Below are 21239 nucleotides of genomic sequence, written 5' to 3'. Positions count from 1 at the left end.
TAACTTGGTATTTTCTTTTATGCTAAATTGCTATTGCTACAGTAACCCCAAGAAAACATGAAACCAAGGATGTTTGCACAGGTGCAGCTGTGTTTGTTATCGTAGGGTTTCTCCCCAGGGCTGCAGCACGGAGGAGTGGATACAGGTGCTGGGGGCCAGCAAGGCCCGACAGCCGCAACACAGCTCCCTGTCATCTGTCCCCCTCACCCCCTGCCCCTTATCTTCCTCTGAAAATACCTCTCTGATGTTGGACTATTTATCACAAAACGTAGCAAGGGGAGCTGTAATTTTAGGGGCTTACTGGTGCCGGTGTGTTTTTTCCACAGGGTTTCCATAGGGTTCAGACCCAGTTCTTAGGTCCTTATTTGCCCATCCAGCTTATTCGCTGTAAACTTAAATGTGTACTTGCAGGATTAAAGCAGGTGTTTCGATTGCATGGCTGAACAGAGAGGCATTTAAATGCATGCTTAAATGATTTGTGGAACTGAGGCCTGGAACCCTCCCAGTTTCTCCTCAGTGTGAAGGAAGAATCAACAACTGACTTGAGAAGTTAGTCATGGAGTTCAGAGAATTACCTTCCCCTCCCTGAAAGGAAATTCAGAGAAGAGGAAAGTAAAAAAGGAAAAAGAAAAACAAACTGAAAACTCTCCTCCAGCACTTCATTTTTACAGAGAATGTCCCCGGTTTCCAGAAGAGTTTAATCTCTTTTCCAGTATCCACCAGAATAACAACCTTTCTAAAAAACACCAGCACAGATGCAATGTCAGATGCGATGTTCTGACAGAGCAGGAAACAACCTTTGGAGTCCAGCAGGAAGAAGGTCAGATCCTCTTGCCCCTCTTTCTGCTCAGAAAACCCAACACTGCTATAAGAACTCTGCTTGGATGTTAAAATTTTCCTTGTCCCATGGCTGCTCTTCTCTCAGCATGTGGAGATGGACCTACCTCAACCAGCAAAGCTCTGAGCCCAATGAATGCCTGGCATGATACTGCAGAATGTCCATTATATTCTTTCCATACGTGTCATCCTTAGCAATCTCCCTGTCTTCTGGCTTAAATGTCATGTTCTTCCTCCTTTAATTACAGATATAACCCCAATCTATGAGTTATTTCTCTAGTCCAGAATGTATCAGAAATATTAATTTTTCTTAGTGGGATGTTTGACACCAGGAAGAAGAGCAGCATGGTTCTCCAAAGGCACCATTCAGCATTTTACAGTTCTTTCTAACTTACTGTTCTCTATTCACACTGTTTAGGTCTTTCACTGTTCCTTTCTTTGTGTTGTCAGATTTCTCTTTTGATGACTGAATTGACTCTAATGGAAAGTTCTTTCAGCTGTTTTGATCACTCCTGCTTTATTTTTTTTTTCCAGACAAAACAAGGGTACATCTCAGCTGCTGATGCACACTTCCCAACAGCCCGTTATGTCCAGGAACGCAGGCATTTTGGCAAGGCCCCTTCACCCATGGAAACGGAGTCACCCATGGGTTTCTTCAAATTTTTCCAAGGATTCCCAGAAGTCCATTATCACTTCTATCCTTCTCATCTCCCTCTGACCACACTGGAGTCATCCTGAGCCCAAACCCCAGTTCAGGAAGGGTGAGCACAGGAATCCCAATGCACTGTTTGAGTGCTGATGGCAAATACCTCAATGTGCCATAAGGCATGAAATATTTTGACTGAAAGCAAATTTTAGTGGGAATCCTCCCGAAACATGAACGGCAAGGGGCTACCTCAGATGCAGTCCTGTCTTCCATCAGGCGCTATATGTTGCTACCAAATGGATGGAGGTATTGGAGTTGCTGTTTTGATCTCAATACTGTGCACTCCTCAGATTTTGCTTGTGCTAAGCACCAGTCCAAATATCTTTTTGGTTATATTTTGGGAGGTAGTACAGGTTCAACATATGCTTTCGTGTCTAAAACAGTAAGAAAAATTATTCTTTGCAAGACCTGGGATCTCACTGCTTAGGAATGCTGGAGGAATCCTCATATTTAACAGGAGGGTGAGATTTCTAAAGAACTGGCAATGTGGCCAGACTGAAGCAGGATCAAAGAGGAAAGACATCAACACTCTTTGAAATTTATATCATAAGCCTGAGATAAACTGGAATTTACCTAAAGGTCTGAAGAAAAAACCAAAAAACTTAGACCAAAGCTGTCTGTACTCTCTCTTCATCCCATGTTAAGCCTAGTGAGTTCTGTGATTCCTGAACAGCTATTTTACCTGCATTTTTTAAAAAATTATTCTTTATAATGTTTATATAACAAATTAACATTTAAAATTTTGAAGAAAATACAACTTTTCTATGATTGTATTGTTTGTACAATCTCAGACAGCTTTAAAATTATCAAAGTTGTAGGGAAATATAAGTAGCTACATCAGGCCATTATCATGCAGCTGTGTAAAGATTACAAATGAAGGTAGAACATATCCATAAAAATAGAAAAATATGGATTACGGACTCGTAGAGGACACTCTCAGCTTCTACAAATTTCATTAAGGGCTAGATTGTGATACTCTTACCCTTGTCAAGTGATGTCTTAATACTTCATTCCAATGGGATAACTCAAAGAATTAGGTATTATTCAACTTGAGAAAGGTATCACAATCTAACCTTAAAAGCTGAGTGCTCTTAATGCACAATAGCACCAGGCTCATTGCAGAGAAAATTAATGTTAGACTTTTGAAGTGAATAATATTCATTGTTTTCCATAATTGGTATTTTCTACCAAAAATCATCCAAGAAATTGCTTTCCTTATATGCTAAATTCTCAGGGGGGAGGGGAAAGTAGCTCCAGTTTCACTGCCTAAGTGTCTGTTCCATTTAAAGGATATTAGCTAGCCAAATGAAAAATGCATGAATCAATCAGCAACAAGGACCTTGATCTCCGAATGAGACAATGCTGAGCTTTGAGATTTATGGTCTTGCTTCCAGAATTCCATTATTTGGAGGAACAACAACAATAACAATGGGAGATGACATCAGAATAGCGAGTGTTCTTCTTTTCCTTTCTTTTCCTGTTGATCACAAGATGCTGACTTCTGTGTCATTCACCCCTGTCAAATGAGTAAATGTTCAGTGCTTTAAAACATTACCACATGCATGCTCAGTTCGAAATAAGATGAGAATGTCTTGAATGGAAGGGTATTATTGCTGCTTGCATTTTGCACTGCTAATTAGTTTATCCACAGAGCAATTAGCTATTGCTTACTTTTCTCCTGTATTTCTTCTGCAGACAGAATTCCTTTTGATTTTTACACATAGAAAACCTGTTGTTGGGAGTCATCCTGCACTGACATAGAGCAGACAAGGATTTCATTCTAACCACTCGTGATTCTTGCTTTCCATTTCCCTGGACAACTGCAGAAAACACAATAGAGTTGCCCCTTAACTTTATGATATCTCTAGTTGGTGAAGTTCCTTCAGACATTGTCTGCCTGACAAGAACTGCCTAACAGGCTTAAACTCTTCTGCCATAGTGCCGAAAGTGAGAGAAGGTAACGAGGGGATAGATTCACTGGAGGAGGCAAGAGGGACACACATTAACACTGGCTAGACATGGGGACACTCTCATAATGTGATATGCTTGTGACTGTACAGCTGTGGGGTGTCCTTCCCCATTCAGGTTGGAGTTGTGCATCTTACTAGTGACAAGTAAATCCTGTTTCAACCTGATCGCACAAAGTATGTGGAGAACCAGCAAAGCATAGACGGGGCCTTTTCTAGAGTCCAGGTTCAGACCAACCTCTGGATTAAAAAAAAACCCAAAGCTCTTATGCCACCTTGAACATCACCAAACACTCTGCTTACATGTATATAGAGAGATGGGTAGAGATAGATAAAGACTGGATGGAAATACTAAGAGGATAATATGTTCAACATATAGATTGTTAGTAGCCATTTATAACACTAGTTCTGATATTCCTTTTAGCATGCAGCCATATATATATACTTTCTGGTAGGAGAAACAGGCAAAAGTAGTTTATTGTGAAAATATGCATACATTTGAAAATGGCAGCAAAGATCAGATGCAAATCCAGCCCTAAACTCTCTCCAGACTAGAGGATATTTGGATTTAGGCTTTGTTTGGTGCCTTATCTTGCATGAATGACTCCTCTCTGGTGCTGTATCCCTTCTGCAAACATCACGGCATAGCTCAGCCAGTGAGGCAGGAAGGAAGGGTAAAGAATGTATCAGAGGTAGGGATGCCCTTGCTCCCTTACTTCAGTAAGTACAGGTTATCCAAACCCTTGATAAAATCTTAAGACGCGTCAAGATAACCAACTAAACCTCTCTCCCTGATGACATGGTCCTCATTTGGGATGACAGTGAGTTTAATACAGAATATATCAAGTTAGGGAGGTAAAGCAAGAATTACGTCACTTGAAACCTCCTCACATTTCAGGAGTGACTCAGTAACTGGTTATCTGCAATGAAAATGGCATCCAGAGTGAAGCCACGGCTCTGTATACGAATGTGTGTATAGAAAAAATAAATTCCAGTGTTAAACTGCAAAAGCAACAAATTCATTGGCATAGAATCTCTTTTCAGCAGCTTTGTACAACCTTTTGCAAATAAATCTGCACAGAACATAACCTACTTAGTCTACTAGCATAGAGAAAACACCTCCAGAGAAGTTGGTATATATGCTTGCTAACAGATAACAATGCATTGGGTGCCATATCCAGTAACAGGAGCAAAAAAATACACATAAATGTCAGACCCAAGACAAATGCAGTAATAGACCTGTTGATAAATCCATTAACTTCTACACTACTAGTTGACATGTTGTTGTGAAAAAAGTGAAAGCGCTGATTACTAAACTGCAGCAGTGGTGGTGTTTGTAGCCATGAATGTACTGTGCTATCTACTCAGTATTCTTCACAGAACAATCCAGTGTGCCACAGACAGACCATCATTCAGTTCTCAGTAAGAAATTCACATCTCCTAGCAGGAACATAATTTAAACCAAGACTGATTTCTTCCACAGATTACTTAAACATGTATTTTAATGCCCTTTTGAGCCTGAATATTTATAACATATTACATTTGAATTTGCTTTCCTGGAAAAACTTTTGCTTACCGTGTCAGGATACATCTTACAGAACTTATGATGAAGACTATGAGGAGAAGGCAACTTCAATACTTCTGACCTGATGCAAAAGCCACTGGAGTCAATATAGGAATTCCTCACTGTTTTTGGTGAGTTTAGGATTAGACCATTTAAAATACAATATGTGTTTTAAATGGTCTAATGGAAAATGGACATGGGAAAATTCTGAAAATACGACAGCTAAGAAACCATCTTGCTTGGAAAAATATTAGATTTAATAATAATAAAAAAGTCAGATGTTATCTTTTTTGTATACTTTGAATAAGTTATTATTATTTATTAGCATTACTGGGGGTGCTTGCTTAACAAGAAATTCTTATGTTTTCAGAGTTCACTTGCTCCTGCTGTTTATAGGAGCAGTTTGCTGAGACTAGCAGTCCTCCAGCTTTTCAGGTCATTTATTTCAGACAAACCAACCTTTCCCCGTCTGGCTACCACTGCTGTCCTGAGTGATGTGGCCATATAGGAGACACTTCAATGTAGGACATCATGGCATTGTCTGGTGGTAGTTAGTTGATGACTCAGTGCCATTTCTAGGAAAAGCAAGTGACAGACATACCCACCTGTGTATCTCATACATACCCAGGTGAATCATGTTTTGGAGAGAGAGTTAGGGATAGGGGAATGGACGGCACGTGAGTTCAAAATGAATATGTAACCTTAAAGAAAAAGATCCCCATGCTTTATGGCCTTGAAGAACTATAAGGTTTGTACAGCTTCAGGAAGAAAAACACAACTCAGTGCGAGGGGAAACAGTAAAGGTAAGCAGGAACTACGGTTTCCATTTTGTGGGAAATTCTACCTTTTTGAAAGTGTTTACCCTATTCTGAAACAGAATAAAATTTCTTCCCAAATTTTTCTTGAAGTAAAATGCTAACAGAAAAAAAGTATTTAAGATTTACCCAAATGCTTTGCTTTGACTTTGAAATTTTTAAAACATTTGAATTAAAATACATTTTGGAATGAAAATACAAATGTAACATCTTTATTTTGATCAGGTATTTTTTTAGTTTTTTTTTTTTTAATCAGCTTCCAAGGAGTTATCATTTTCTGTGTACAGTTTTCTGTTTATTTCTGAAAATTTCCAGACAGGCAGGGAAAATAACTGGGAACTATTACCACAGAGCTTTTAAAATATACCCCACGGCAGCAGGTAGCTACACATACAATAAGCCTTTGCCAGTGCCGTTCTAACCTGGTCTCAGTACAAAGTTTCTTTACCTGTCTTCATTGCTCCAAATGTTCTTCCAGACACGTGATCTGAAGAAAGGGTCCATATGGTCCTGTTGATGACACTCTTTTATTTATCAATAGATTTCTACTGCAAAAAAAATTTATAATGTGACTTCAGTGGCCCCCTGTGGATGGAGAAATCTGGAGATATAAAGTTAGGTTTCCCATTTTAGCAACATATTGTACTATCTTATGATAGCTTTTCTTTTAGCTAAGAGCATCACCCAATTTCCAGCATGGTTACAGCTGCAGGAAAGACTGGCAGCTAACATAGTAATGAGTCAGTATCTATTGAGATTGACTCATTACTATTAATTTCCCTGTTGCTTCCAACTGATTCAGGAACTACTTATGGAAATTCTTCTTCTGTCTTACTGAAATCCAGCACTGTTGCCGTCAAACCTGCCAACAGGCGCAGCAATGCTACTGTGATAAAATAAGTCCAATTCTATCCCAATCTTGCTTTCCTAGGGAAGAACAGAACTCATTAAATAATTATCAACTGTGACAAGAAAGTAGCTGGCCAAACACTTGCTGCTAATCTAGGCATGACAGCAGGACTATACCTTTCAAAGCAGTAATTAGCTAGATGAACAACAACATAAGTACCAGACAATGACATGGAAAGGACTGTCCCTAAAGGACAGATTCATTATACGTAGGGTTTAGTGTTTGTGTGACTTATGAATGTTATTTTGCAGTATACAATTACAGTTCTCTTCTGCTGCCTTTCTCTTTGTTTTCTGCACAGTTTATGGAAGGGGACAGAGAGAAAATCTGGAGCTGAAGCCATGAAAGAACAGGTGATGGAAACTCTGCAAGACCTCCTTTACGTTCAGGAAACAAGGGTGGCTGCATAGATCTCATGGTAGGACACCACCATCAGTCTGCACCCCCATCTTGTGGGAATAAGAAATCTGGTACTTGCACCCTGCCCTCATTTTATGCTTGGACTGATACTCACCTAGTGTTTGTAGATTAGGTCTAGTAATCCTTATGGCTTTTCTTTCTCAACAGGGCAGATTCTCGGTTGGTGTAAATCGGTGTAATGCTGTTGAAGCCAGTGGAATAATACATATTTATCCACAGCATACACCAAACCAGAAGTCAGCACCAGTGCTAGAGGTGTTGTCCTATCAGCTAAAAGAAATCACAAGCCCAAACTGCATCCATTGAACGTAAAAGGAAGGACTACGATCGCACCTAGAGCCGATGCTGGAATTACATCCAGCCAAACTTATTTTCAACTGGACTGTTCAAGTGCTTAAAGTTAAGCATACACATAAGTGTTTGCAGGATTAAAGCCTCCGTTTGGAATGACAGAGTAAATCCAAATGGAGATGGATTAGCTGGCAGGGGGCAGGTGAGGTGGTCAAAGGCACATGCAGTTTATCATATGGCTCTGTAATTTACTACATGATTATCACAACTACATATTTGGTGTGGGGATATAGATATACATGCACACATGTATACACGGAGCCAAACTTTTTTGGCACGGGGGCCACACAGTCATTTCAAATTGAGACTCTGGGCTGCACTTGTTCCAGGACTGCTTGTCTGTTGCCAACACACTGAAGCGCCTCAGGCTTCAGTCTGATTCTTTGTTTGCTTGCCCATTAAAGTTCTTATCCCATACTCCCTTTTGGCAGAAAATTTTGTTATTTCTGCTTTATGCTGGCCTAGGCCCTTCTCTTGCCTCTGTTGCTATTAACCTATAGCAGTGACAGCCAGGAGCAAACTGAAGCAGCTGGTTGGAGACGCTACTATCAGACTGCGAAACAGCTGTTGTGCAGAGGGGCCACCCTGAAAAACTTCTATTACAGCACTGCTGGGCCGAATTTTGGCCACTGCAGACAGGGAATTGGGGAAAGAGAGCACTTTCATTTGCAGATATTTAATTGCTGAAAAATGTAGGGGTGTGTGCAGCATCTTTATTGGATGTCACACAGAAGTAATGCTTTCCAGGTATTTTTTTGGCACTTTGCATCATTATTCTCTTACTGCCAGCATGCAGTGGCCCCATGTTGCAACTCAGTGTGAAACTGATTTCCAATTTTTCTGTTTAAATTAATATTTACCAGTTGGTTATTTTTGGCAGACTTTTATTGATAGCATTGATTCAAGACGAATAGCCAAATTCAGTTCTTGGTTACAGCAGTATGACATCTGGAGTTAACTCCACTTTTACCAATGTCACCAAGAGCAGACCTGGTCCTTTTTCTGTCTTTTTATAGTGTGACATTTGCTCTGTCCTCACCTATAGATAAGAGTTGGGCTGCGGTTTTAACTTTGGAAAAGTTGGGATACAGCACTGAGTATAGCCCTGAAATTTATTGATTTGGCACTTCTCTAAGATACTTAATAGTACCTGCATCTTAACCTTCAGGAACCAGCCACTTCAGAATACCATTATGTATGTGCAGAAATAGCTCTTATGAAAGCAGTATAAATTAGACCTTCGCTATCAGCCAAAAAAAAAAATTATTTGAGTACTTTTGTATCCATCATCAATCAGGTAGATTAATCACTTCAGAGTTATTTTAGCTATTTCTAAACTAAAGATGTAGTAGAATCATTGACCAGGGCATAGGACCTACACTGTAATTTGAATGGACTCGTAGCAAGTGAGGTACTTGCTGCAGCTGCACAGAATTTTCTGCATGTCCTGTTCCGTGGTGGGGGCGTATTGCCTCCACATCTCTGTAATGTACGACAGTCCACGTTGCCTAGAATAGAATCCACTCCGTTGGATACTGATACAAGTAAATACCTCAGCTATGTCTATAGAAAAGCTGTAAAATTGCATGACAATGCCTATGTAATTGGCATGTGAGCCTAAGCACTGTTGGGTTCGACTCACGTTTAAGAGCTGTACTTCGAACCACATTCCTCTTTGTCATCTTAAGGGTGGGAAATCGTTAAAAGAACAAAGTCAGCCACCAAGGCTGCCAAGCTAAGTTTGCTGTGACATTGATAAATATTCAAGCCAATGTCTTTCAAATGTTATTGTGAATCACCTTTCCCTCCTTCCTTCCCCTGCTTCAGTCATCTTGCTGGCTCAGAATATTCACCTTTGTCTCAGACCTCAGCTGCCTTCACTTTATTGCATATGATTGCTATTGTCTTTGTCTCTTTTATCCGCTTCGCTGTGTCTCATTTTCCTAACATACCTGGCACCCACTTTTCCATAACACTGTTCCTTTGTTTCAGGAAAACATAATTTCAGGAGGCAGCAGAAATGCAGTTCCAAAGGCCACAAGGTGACATCCTCTCTCACCTGATCTTTATTCATATCGGGGTTTAATGGCAATTTTTTTTCCATTTCTCAAGCACCCTGCAACTCCCTTCCTCCCTGACAGGAAGGCACATTTTATTTCTCATAAAAATGCTTTCCTACCAATCTTCTGTTCTTCAGAAGTTTCAGAGGCCCTTCTGTTAAACATTGGTTTTCTCATGTGGATGGACCTGTTGACCTGGTTGTGGTTTATTACTGTTTTGACATTTTTTCTCCATCCTAAATTTGGAGGAACTTAGACCCTTTTGTCATTTGTAATCTCTGTTGTATTGGCTTCAGCAGCAATCCTCCCAAACTCTGTTTTTAATTTTGTGGTAGGAACAATTGAGAACTTTCAATATCTGAACTGGTTGGCTTTCTAAAAGTAGTATTTTTAATGTGCAGCTAATCTTGTGTTTGTGGTTCATTCATAATCTATCTGCCTCAGATATCACCAACAAAAAAAATAGTTTCTCTCATTTCTACCAAGTCAGGAAAGGATGCTGTTATGCAGTCCTTTATGTACACTTTCTTAGCTCCCTGATGCACTAAAAAAGGGCCCTCAGTCCATTGAACTAATACAAAACCTCGGTTGCTGATGGAAGTGGTATGTGATTTTCTGTGTACATTTTACACCAAAAGGTGCAGTGCCTATTGTACATCACCCATTTGAAACTCAAACACAATGGCTCATGCAGCTGGATGGTGACCTGCCAATGAAGTTTAAGACAGCATAGACTTCCACATGAATCTGCAGATTAATGAGACAGAGAACTATCTTCTTTTTTACCCACAAAAGGCTACTCACGCATTCAGAATGTGCTGCAGACTAAAACCAAAGTTCAGCTCACCACAGGAGTAGAGAAGAAACACGCACAGGATACTGCATGTATCACCCTCAGAAACAGCCCAGCCCTTATGGAAAACTCCTGTGGAATTTAGCACAAAATGATAAGCTTTCTGCAGCTTTTTTTTTTTTTTTTGTACTGTCCTATAGCTCAGATACCTCTGCCATTAAATTCTATACAATGGCTCAAAAAAGTTTATATAAAAGATGTAATGCTCCATAGGTTTTAGAGTAATTTCTGCAGTGTTCTGTTACATTTCTATAGGACCCCCTTGTTTCTATTCCAATTATGTTATCTAGAACTTTTCATAAAAGACCTATCTTGTAACAGGCCCTTTCCCTCTCTCTCCATTTTTCTTTAAGTATAACAAAATGTGTACAGAGATACATAACAACATGTACTTCTCACAACTCTATGATTTTAGGTGTACTACCACATGTGGCAAAGGCATTATTTGTCTTTTGGCTAGTAAGCTAAGTAAACTAGTAAGCAAAATGTCAAAGCCAGACAAATATATGAAGCAACTGCCTTCTCATCTTGATTAGGCCAATGAAATAACACTCGTGTGGAAGCGGGGGAAAAATGAGCTTTCAACCTTTTTTAATTATAATTTCGAAGCAAAGCCCAATGGTAAACACTTACAGAAACCTTTATTTGTGAATGTCCTCTCGGGACATTATGTTGCAAGATGAAGTAAGTTGTGCAAGGGTTAATTTAGCTCCTCAGATAAAAAAGTCTTCAGGAAGTGTTCAGCACATCATAGTCCTACAATTCTGATGTAATTCTTACATATCTCTCCTTCTGGAATACAGTGGCAGTTGTCTTAGGTGTTGATTCAAGCAGTTCCATGAAAATGGGCTGCTTAATATTTTTCAGCGGACACAAAGACAGCAGATACTTCAAGGCTGACTAATCAGCGTTTAAGGTGTTTTTGTTGTCTTTTTTTTCCTCTCGTATCAGTCAAAATTTTCACAATTTTCTCTTACCCACCTCTTACCCTCTTATGACTGCACCCAATGAGCTCCATTAGAGTCACTGTTTCTGTGTTCCCACCCCGTTATCTCCTGAACAGACTCTGGATCCACCTAGAGAGGAGCAGATTGTGGTGGGAATTTGGACACTGGAGACACAGACAAGCTGCTTACACTCTACCAAGACCCAGTGGCAGTGCCAGTGGGATGGTGATGCTGTCAGGCGGGTGGCTGTAACAGCCTGATCACAAGTGACCCAAACTCAGAGCAAGTTAGGTTAAAAAGGAACATCTAATTTATCTCAACAGAGGCTCAGAGAGCAGAACTCTGCACAACCCTTCATCTGCCTCTTCCTCGTCCTAGGGCTTGACGGGGGAGATGAAACAGCAGATTAATTTGATCCGATACCTTTATAACCAGAAGGTGGTAGTCCACCATGGAAAGAGAGTTCAGACTATTGTTTGAGCTGATAATTAGAGGCCAAATTAATTTAAAATGGACTGGAAAAATGGCAGTAATTTAAATAGAATTTTTCATTTTAAAGGTCACCTAGTTAACTATGTTATAACAACGTTGGATTCACTGGTCCCTGTTTATCATGGTCATGGCTTCAAACATGAAATTGTCTTCACATATGTCTCAGAGGGACGGGGGCTGCAAGAAATTCCATATGACCTTATGATGAGCAATACAAATTACAGTGACTAAAAAGAGGCCAAGAAATAGCTTTCATTACTCAGTTTTTGCATTTACAGAGGTAGTGATCAAAATAAGTAATTTGACATCTATGAAGCAAATGCTGGGTGTGATAAGAAATATATAGAAGACTAAAAATTAAAGTAATTGAACCAGTGAAGGTCCCATGGTCTATTATTTTTTTCTCTTCTATGAATTTCATAGAGTAACCATGTTTTAATCCTAAAGAGGCAGGAGATGGAAGCATAAAGCAAAGTGGCAGGCTTTAGCTTACCAATTTGAGACAAATATTTTTAGTCACTTTTAGTCTTTAGATTCTTGACACAAGGATTACCCATGCCAGCTTTTGTGGCTCGAAGAGAAGGGGTCCCAGAAAGGTTTGTTGAAGTCAAAATGTCTTTTAAAATGACTCACAGAAAAAACACAAGTTACAGCAGTCCTCCTTGAGATAACTAACTTGATTTGTTAAGCAACTATTTTGTGTCAGTTTTGACTCATCAAGAGCTTATTTAGCTCATGAGGACGCCTTTGAGGGTGTAAAAAGATCTCTGAATACATGAATCACAATTCAATACCATCTAAAGCATCATCAGATGTCATATAAAGGGATAAGTTCAAACTCCTGAAGTGTTTATGTGGATAATGTATCCACTTAGTTTTATTATCAAATCTTTATTTCATTCCTGAGACTACAATATCTTGTCTTACTGCTTTCATGATTTTTTCAATTCATCTAGTTTCTGCATATCTTTGAGTATTTACTTTTCATTTTTTATGTATCTCCCTTGAGAAGCAGCTTTGGATTGACTCATTTTCTTTCTTTCCTTTCTTTAAGAAAGTTTTGTCTCTGTGGATTTTCTCTGAAGATGTTTGGAATTGATGAGCTGTGATTTCAACACTGTTTCCCAGGCTGACTTCAGCATTAGAGTCTCATTCATGTCATGAGTGTGTTTGCTGAAGTTGGCACTATGGGTCCAGCTGAACACAGTTTTCAACTGTTAATACTGTAATCAATCCTAATGCATCTTCTGCTCTCTGTCTTTCCGTTGATCATTTAAAATATTTCTTGAAGTATAGACAAGCCCTACTCCTCTTCAAGCACTGCAGGAAAAGTACCATATTAATCTTTGGGGATGCTGATTTCTGTTTCTTGTTTTCTAGTGTTTGGAGAGATCCTGACTTTCTGTTAACACAGTCATTATCTGGGACAGAGCTTATGGTTGATATATTTGTCCATGCACTCCTGGTTTTAATTTTATTATTTTAATGAAACAGATCAAGAGAAATCAAAACAATATATTTTTACTTTCATTTCGTATTTTCACCAAACCCTTGGGTGGATCTAAACCCAGCTATAATACCCAGATCTGTTGCTGAATAGCCTCATTTTCTCTCTTATATATTGGGATTTTCCAAATTGTTGTCTTAAAGAACATTTGCTTTTCCATCTGGTCGATCATGTCTGCTGTACTGGTCCCTCTACAAGCCTGGGCCCTACAGTCCATTTACCCTCTGCAGTCCAGGTGCCCCAACCACATGTATGGAGTCTGACAATTCCCAGTCCCACGTAGCCTTCCTTTCTCACCACATTCACAGACTTCTCAGTGACATAAACCTGCAGAACATTCATACTTGAAGGTAAAAGCTCCCCTAGTTTTATCACTATTATTATTATTGCCATTGCCATTCTCTTAACTCTGAAGGCTAATAAGCACTGAAAACTGACAAGGAAGAGGCAAGTATTTATCCAAAATGTACTTGTTCTGAATCTAAAATACTTTCATAATATAAATCTCCATAGTGCTAAATACCTGAAATCCCTGCTCAGTTCACATGGATAGCTTATTCTCTGGCTCTGTTCTGGACCGCTCCAAGTACCTCCCCAAAACAGTGCCCTGGCAGTTTGGCAGATGGTTTCCTCCAGAAAGCATTCCCAAAGGCAGCACGGACAAGACTTCATCATGTTATCTCCCTTCCCCATCCCCATTATGTTCAAGCCCTCCAGGTATTCCCCTGTCCCGTATCCCTGGGCTCACAGGAGTCTGCTCAGTGGAACTAGCACCAAAGAGGCTGCAACCTAGAGGCCATGTTATTTCATATACATTGAACAAACACCACAAATTAAGAGTGCTCTCCTCAGGCCGAAGGCTCACCACCCCAGGCCCAAAGGTGAGTCCCCATGAAGCAATGGCCCAGGGGACACAGCCAGCCTGCTGGGAAAAGCGTTAAGTGCGGGCAGCATGGACAGGAGCCGGACAGAGCCCCTTAGCCCCGGGGCCAGGGCTGCACCCCAGGTCCTCTCCTAGTAGCAGTGTGGACTCAGCCAACAGCTAACAGCATAGCTCCCAAACACACGGGTGAGGTGCAACTCCTTTTTAAATAACTATTTTGCTAAGTGTAAATGTAACATGCTAGTACCTGGCCTGACAGCTATCTTCCTATTAACCTGAAAGAGGCACAAGCCTACTTTCATTCAAAGCAAAACTCCCAGGTTTTGACTACATTTTTTTTTCTCCCCCGCTAAGCAAAAAGGATCCCAAACAAGCAAAACCACCACCAAAAAAAATCTTGCAAGGGGTGAGAATTCCCCAAGTTACTGACTGTAATAAAAATACTCTACATTTGGCTTCATTTTCAAATGCACTCTGTACCCGCAGGTCTCGCTGGTACCAAATGCAAAGCTGGAAGAGCACTGCATTTCTGTATAAACACATCTGGAGGCCTTCTAGCTGCTGCTGGTGTGATGCCTCTCAGCATGGGGTCGCTTACAAATATTTAGTACGCTGCTGGACCAGATTTCATCTTTCAAGAAATAAAAGTGCCTGTCATCTGATGATGGATGGGGGCTCTTCTCTCAGTAAAAGTCTGTGTATTCTCAGCTTCCGTCCATGTAGAAAAGCAGTCAGAGAAGGAAAAGCGGAAGAGGTGGTTGACAGAGAAACCACCAACTACATGGACGTGAATTAGCTTGCTGAAAGATGGGCCCCTTGGTGAACAGGGAACACCAGAAAAGGGAATAAGAGGGAGCTGGTATCACTCCTACTCCTTCTACCTGGAGCATACTTAACAAAGGCTCTTTGATTTCCAGAATCCATCCGCTCAAGGCTTTTTAGAGCACCGGGTGAAGCCTAATCATTCATGAAGTTAAAATGGACAGTAAGGTAAGAAGGTAAGAATGATATTAGTTATAATTAGAGACCCTGAAGATAGCAGAAGAGTGAACTCTTTCCTTCCCCTTCTCAGTCCTTCGAGCTATCACTTCTTTTTGTAGGAGGCAGAGATTAGAAGGAGGAATAGTGGCCTGCAGCAAAAGGAAGAAAAAGGGGAATTATGATGGGCAGAAAACTGAAGCTTAAGATATCTGCATATCCAGCAAGGAAAAAAAAAAGGACAAAAAATAAAACATAATTTGAAGTACATTGTACACAGAAGAAATCCCAGCAATGGAATTAGCCAGTTACCAGATGAAGGCAGTAAAATCATTAATAATGAAGAAAGCCATATTCAATAAAAATGTCTTTCCTTGATTTGGAAAAAGTAGGATGACAGCAGTATCATATTGGGCAGCCAAAGCCTTTTTCAGTCCATTAGTAACCAAATAGGATGTTAAACATCTACTTGTGATAAAAACTTGTAATTTATCAGGCCCAGATAACTTGCACCTGAGGAGTCTCAAACAGTTGGTGGAGGAGATCCTTCCTTCCACACGTTAATTTTTAATGGGTCTTGAAATAATATAGAAATTCCAGAAGACTGGAAGAAGACTGATGTTTTGCCAGTATTCAGCAAGGACGAACATCATGACCTTGGTAAATATAAGCCAGCTAACCTAACATCGAACTAGAGAGGCAGTGAGGGGGGAGCAAAATAATAGAATATGGGATTCAACTGATAAAGAATGAAAGGACAGGAAGTAATTAATGCCAGTCAGCATGGTTTTATGGAAAATAGGTCTTGTCAGAAAAACCTGATTAGATTACAAATTTGGCTGAAAAGGTAACTGCTTCAGTGCTGAGACATTTGTAAGGCATTTGATTCAATTTTGCAAAACATTCTGATTAAAAATAATATTGTGCAGTCTCAGTGAAATACCCACTAGCAGAACAGTGGTCTTATTAAGTGGCAAATCTCAAAAATGAGTTATCACTGGGAAGTCATCACTGAATAAAGGTATTTTTAGCAAGGCTGGAAAGGGGTCAGTCTTAGGCCTGGCACTTGAGCATTTTTGTTGCCGAGTTAAATATAAATTACTGTTGATTGTACTGTTAATGCAATCTTTGCACATATAAATAGAAAAGCAACCAATATGTATACAGCTGTGATGTTACATCTTTATACAGCAGTGGTGTGGCTACTGAAATGCTGCACAGTTCCAGTGATCATATGTTTAATGAAGCTGAAAAAAATCAGAGGTTTAGAAAATAGCTGCAAAAATCATTGTTAGAACTGAAGATAATGCCTTACCATTAGAACTTTAGAGAATATGGAGAGATTGCTTGATTACAGTGTGTAAATACCTCCACCAGTAGAAAAGCAGCTCACCCACTTAGCTTTTCCAGCACCTGCAGTGAGCTGGGACAAAAGACGTACGCAGTCTTAGGGCCCAGGTCACCCTGGAGGGTTTCTGTTTCCAGATCAGTAGCAGGATAGGTTAAGCATGGCCCGGTGGCAATGGGATGTCCCTCATGTCGGGAGGGGTGCCTGACCTACTACACACAGCAGCACTCATGTAGGTCGTCTGCATCTGTGAAGGCTCCAAGACTTTTCTCTTGCCTGTAATCCCTCTCCAAGTAAAAGGGCAGATAAAATGACCCTGGATAACTCAGGAAATGTCCTGGCCAATTATCTTAGGGAGCCTCAAGGAGTTATCAGAGGATCAAAGACCCTTCACTAGTCTTCAACACAGAAAAGTTGCAGCTAGACGACAAAAGGAGAGGCAGGGGAAGAATGTGACAACTTAATGATGCTACAGTAGCACCGGGTAAGATCCTCAGCTTGAGTGAGCAGGTGCCGTTCCTTCAAAGTCAGTGGAGGAGAGATGCTGATTTACACCAGTGGAGAATCTGACATATTATATTTTTTTATTTGCTTGAGTCCTGCCGTGGCTCCATAAGCAAAGGTTAATGCAGGTCTGCCAGGGGCAGTCTGGAGTTAACACAGAATGGCAGTTGTGAGGTTGCTGATTCTGATAAAAGCAAATTGTGAACTGCAAGCATCTGAGTGTTGAGTGTCACATTCACACCTAACAGCTGCCCTTGCCTGTTCCCCACAGTCATCCAGTTCTGTCATCATGATATGTTCCTGAAACCACATTTGTGCTGCTGTCACTTTTTGTCTTTGGAAATTTGTGTACAGGCTTTCTGTAATGACATACTAAAAACGCTTGTAAACTTCAAATGAGTGGATTAAAATATATTTAACCCAGGCAAATCACTTCCATATATTAGGCAGAAACTTGGGTCTTTACTTCTAGGTCTGCACTCTCCCCTGTAAAGACTTGCAGTAGGGATGTTAGTATTTATAAAGTTATAAAGGACGTATCTGGTGGGTGAGGGTGGTGAAGAAGAGTTTGTGCCTTTCGTGAAAAAAAGGAGGAACCTCTTTCTAGATCTCTGGGTCTTTCACTATCACAAATGTCTCTAAGGAGAAGAGACAGACATCTCTATGGGGTTGCCCGGCTTCTCCATTTCCACCAGTCCTTTTTGGTTGGGGACAGCCTGACTATCAACAGAGCCAGGGCTTCTCTAGAGCATTTTTGTCTGTGTATCAGTACTGGGCAATGTCAATACTGTGAACGTGTCAACAATCTGTGGCACAGATGTGGAAGATAACATGAGGACAGATTTTGAATGTCAGGCTCAGGCCCCTCTGGGGCTGGGAGCTGGGAGCACACCAGCCTGAGAGACGCACCAGTGACACACCGTGCTTGCAGCCCCTGCTGAATTCTGAACTCATTGTCATCTCTGAACTCCCACCTCATAGGTTATTTCCTAAAAGTGATTAACTGCACTTTTCCTCTTTGAAAGGCACCATCTCCCAGCTCCTGCTGAGTTTTTACCTTCACACTTAATCTCTGGTTTGCAAAAAATAATATAGACTTGCACTCACCTGCTGAAAAGGTGCAAATCTCTGAACCCAAACTACCCATAAATTGCCAAGATACCAGAAGCAGCTGCCTAGCTACAGCAGGATAGAGTTTAGGGTGAGCTGCGAAATCTGCCCACAAAGCCTATTAAACCAGCTTACGCTGAGTTTTTTGTTACTTGGACAGCAGCGTGGGACGTGCTTCCAGCTGCCCCAGCTATCCTGTTGTCAGTACCTGCACTGGCCAGCTGAAAGCAGCTGATGGTACCAATAGTTTGGGGTAAAAAAAAAGAAAAAGAAAAAAAAGACAAGGTTAGTAAACCAGATCTCTCTGGAAATAATTGCATTAAATATAGGAAAGGTTATATACGGTTTCCTTTGTCCTTTCTCTCCCCATAGGCTGCTGGCCTATCATTGCTCCTTGTACCTACCCTGCAGCTGATTTTATTGTTTATTCCTAGCTCACCCTCCATTTTGCTCAGGGCCCTGTGTCTTAGCGAGTGACTCCCTGCTCCCTTTCCAAGTTCAGAACCTTTCTGGCTAAAGTCTGCGGTGACACGTAACACAAAAAGACAGCTTTGGGCACACGGCATGCAGCCGTTCCTGGAGAATACACTCTGCAGTTCGGCGGTACCGTTTCTGGAAGATTAAGTGATTAAGCCTAACTAAAAGTGACTAACAGGGATGGATCTTTTCCTGTCAAATGTGCATGGTTTTCCGTAGAGCGGCTCCAAGGTTGTGAGTGAAGGTGAACAGCTCTGCTTCTAAAGACTCCTTAATTTTAAGAAATTCAAAGAGCAGGCATGACACTTTGTTCTGTGACTTTCTTAAACGTATACCCTACTTCACATCCTTTCATGAGCCATCATCTTTCATATTTAAAACAGATGTAACGGAAGTTAAAAAAAAGACAGAGGAGATGAGAAGTACAAGTCTCTGCAGATATAAGGTATAATTTAGCAAAGTATCATTTTATCACCCAATCCTGCCAGGTCCTCAACACATCCTGCGGGGTACAGACTCCTCCGCTCGTCTCGTGAGCAGTGGGGAGTGAGAGCGCTCCAGTCTTTTTCTGGTTGCTTGAAACTCCCTGGTGTTGGCTATTTATTCAGCAGTTGCATGCATATTTATATGGCTTAAGCCCTGAGAATCTTCATAAATTGATTAACAAGTCTGTGTTTTGCAATAAACAATATTTATTTAGGCATTCAAACTGATCCATAAAAATCCATGTTCAGATTATCTGATGAACATAGTATGAAAACACAGATGAAATGGGGAGATCTGAGAGAGTATGTTCTATTTACTGGTTTTGTATAAATATAGAAAAAGGGGGACAGGATAAATATACTAACAAAGTAGTTACAAAACTGTTTTCATTAATAACTTATCAAACCAGTTTTATTTCTTGAAAACATCCAAAGTAAGCTAAACACTATGCAGGCAGCTGGTTGAATTTCTCCTGGAGGGTTTGAATGGGGCTGCAGGCCGGTGCTGAATTTCACTCTTGTGAATAAATTCATGCATTATCTCTTGGAAAGCAACGTTTTTCAGGGTGGAATAAAGCCTATTTAGTAAATTATTATTTTTGTTTTTAAAACTAAATGACTGTTTATTAAAAAAGAGAGCTACTGAAATTCAAATTTTTCCTCATTACCTGAGGCATAATCAAATTGTCAGCTGTTCAACAAGGGTGATAATGTGGAACAGGAGTGTGATAATGTTTGCCATCATCCCAGCTGGTTCCCCCAAAAAGAAACCTCCTCACAAGCTTCTCATCAGTGAACCTACACAATCTCAGAGAAGCCTGTGACCCAGCACAAGGTATCATTTAGAAGTGAGCTGATAACGTATATGAGTTGTGAGACCTCTTTTATTTGGACACAACGTTACTTGAAATAGAAATTAAATCCTGACTTCATTAAAGAATGTAGGAATTTGTCATTGACTGCAGTGTGACCAGGATTTCACTACTGGAGTACATAATGCTACGTTTTCAGATTTCAGAAGCAAATGCTGAATCATTTCATTTAACCAATGTGTACAAGCACTAATGTAGAGAGAAGAAAGCTGAGTTTATGTTATAACAAGATCCAGTAGCTGAAAAGACAACTGGGCATATTAAGGGTAGAAGTAAAGCATATGTGTTTAGCAGGTTTTTGGTAAAACCACTTATTAAGAACATTTTAAAATCAAGACTGGCTGTTTCCTAGAAGTTTTGCTCTACTTTGAGCAGGAATTAGCTCAAGGAATTCGATAGTTTGTGCAGTATAAGAAGTCAGAGTAGATGGTTTTAGGAGCTGTGACTCTATTTGTCTATCTATAATTGACCCATCAATTAATCAAACTGGATTGAACATAAGGGCAGTTTCCCAGTGAATGCTAAAGTGAATACATTATCAATTACTATTTTTAAATATACTTAGTTGTAGAAATGCCTATAATTAAGAGTCCAGACCTTTGAGCTAGACATCCACGATCTACACTGAACTGGGATACAGAGTAAATGGCAGTCCTTGTGCGCAAGATGCAGTACTTGGTTAGTCAATTAGATACAGCTTTTATTATTCTAACTGGATACACTAACTCCATCCCTGCTGCCCATAGATCTACAGTGGGTCATGATGAACATTTAGCTCAGTGGTAGAGGGTGATAGCATATTTTTCAATGACTGAATCTATTTTCATTGCTCACTTTTTCCTTGTAAAAAAGTGGTTTTAACTAATTCAAATAATGCCATCCAGAAAGATACATTATTTTTGCAGTGGCTCCAATAGTTTCATCATGTCACAATGGATGAGAACATCAAAGATGTTAAAGATATGCAACTGGATATAAAATACGTTAGTTATATGGAATAGTTTATTAGAGCCCTGAGGGCATGAATAGGCCTTAATTTCCCTGGCCAGCCTCCCTGGGGACCCCCACCCACAACCTCCTGCTGCCCCAGGCAGGGCCCCTGGACCTAGTTCACCCCCTGGCCATGCCTGGGGCTGTCCATGGACCTGCTTCT

General features: G+C 40.3%; 1 long non-coding RNA gene across 1 annotated transcript; it reads left to right on the top strand.

Moving 5' to 3' along the window:
* The first annotated feature begins 4852 nt into the window (after positions 1-4852).
* Positions 4853-7842, top strand: LOC115350375. Its single transcript, XR_003926411.2, has 3 exons — positions 4853-5205; positions 7101-7269; positions 7367-7842. It is a non-coding gene; the product is annotated as an uncharacterized LOC115350375 (long non-coding RNA).
* The last annotated feature ends 13397 nt before the right edge of the window (positions 7843-21239 follow it).

This window comes from Aquila chrysaetos, chromosome 13 (assembly GCF_900496995.4).
Source record: "Aquila chrysaetos chrysaetos chromosome 13, bAquChr1.4, whole genome shotgun sequence".
NCBI lineage: Eukaryota > Metazoa > Chordata > Aves > Accipitriformes > Accipitridae > Aquila > Aquila chrysaetos.
Note: the sequence above shows the minus strand (reverse complement) of the source record. Positions and strands in the feature narration are given on the sequence as shown.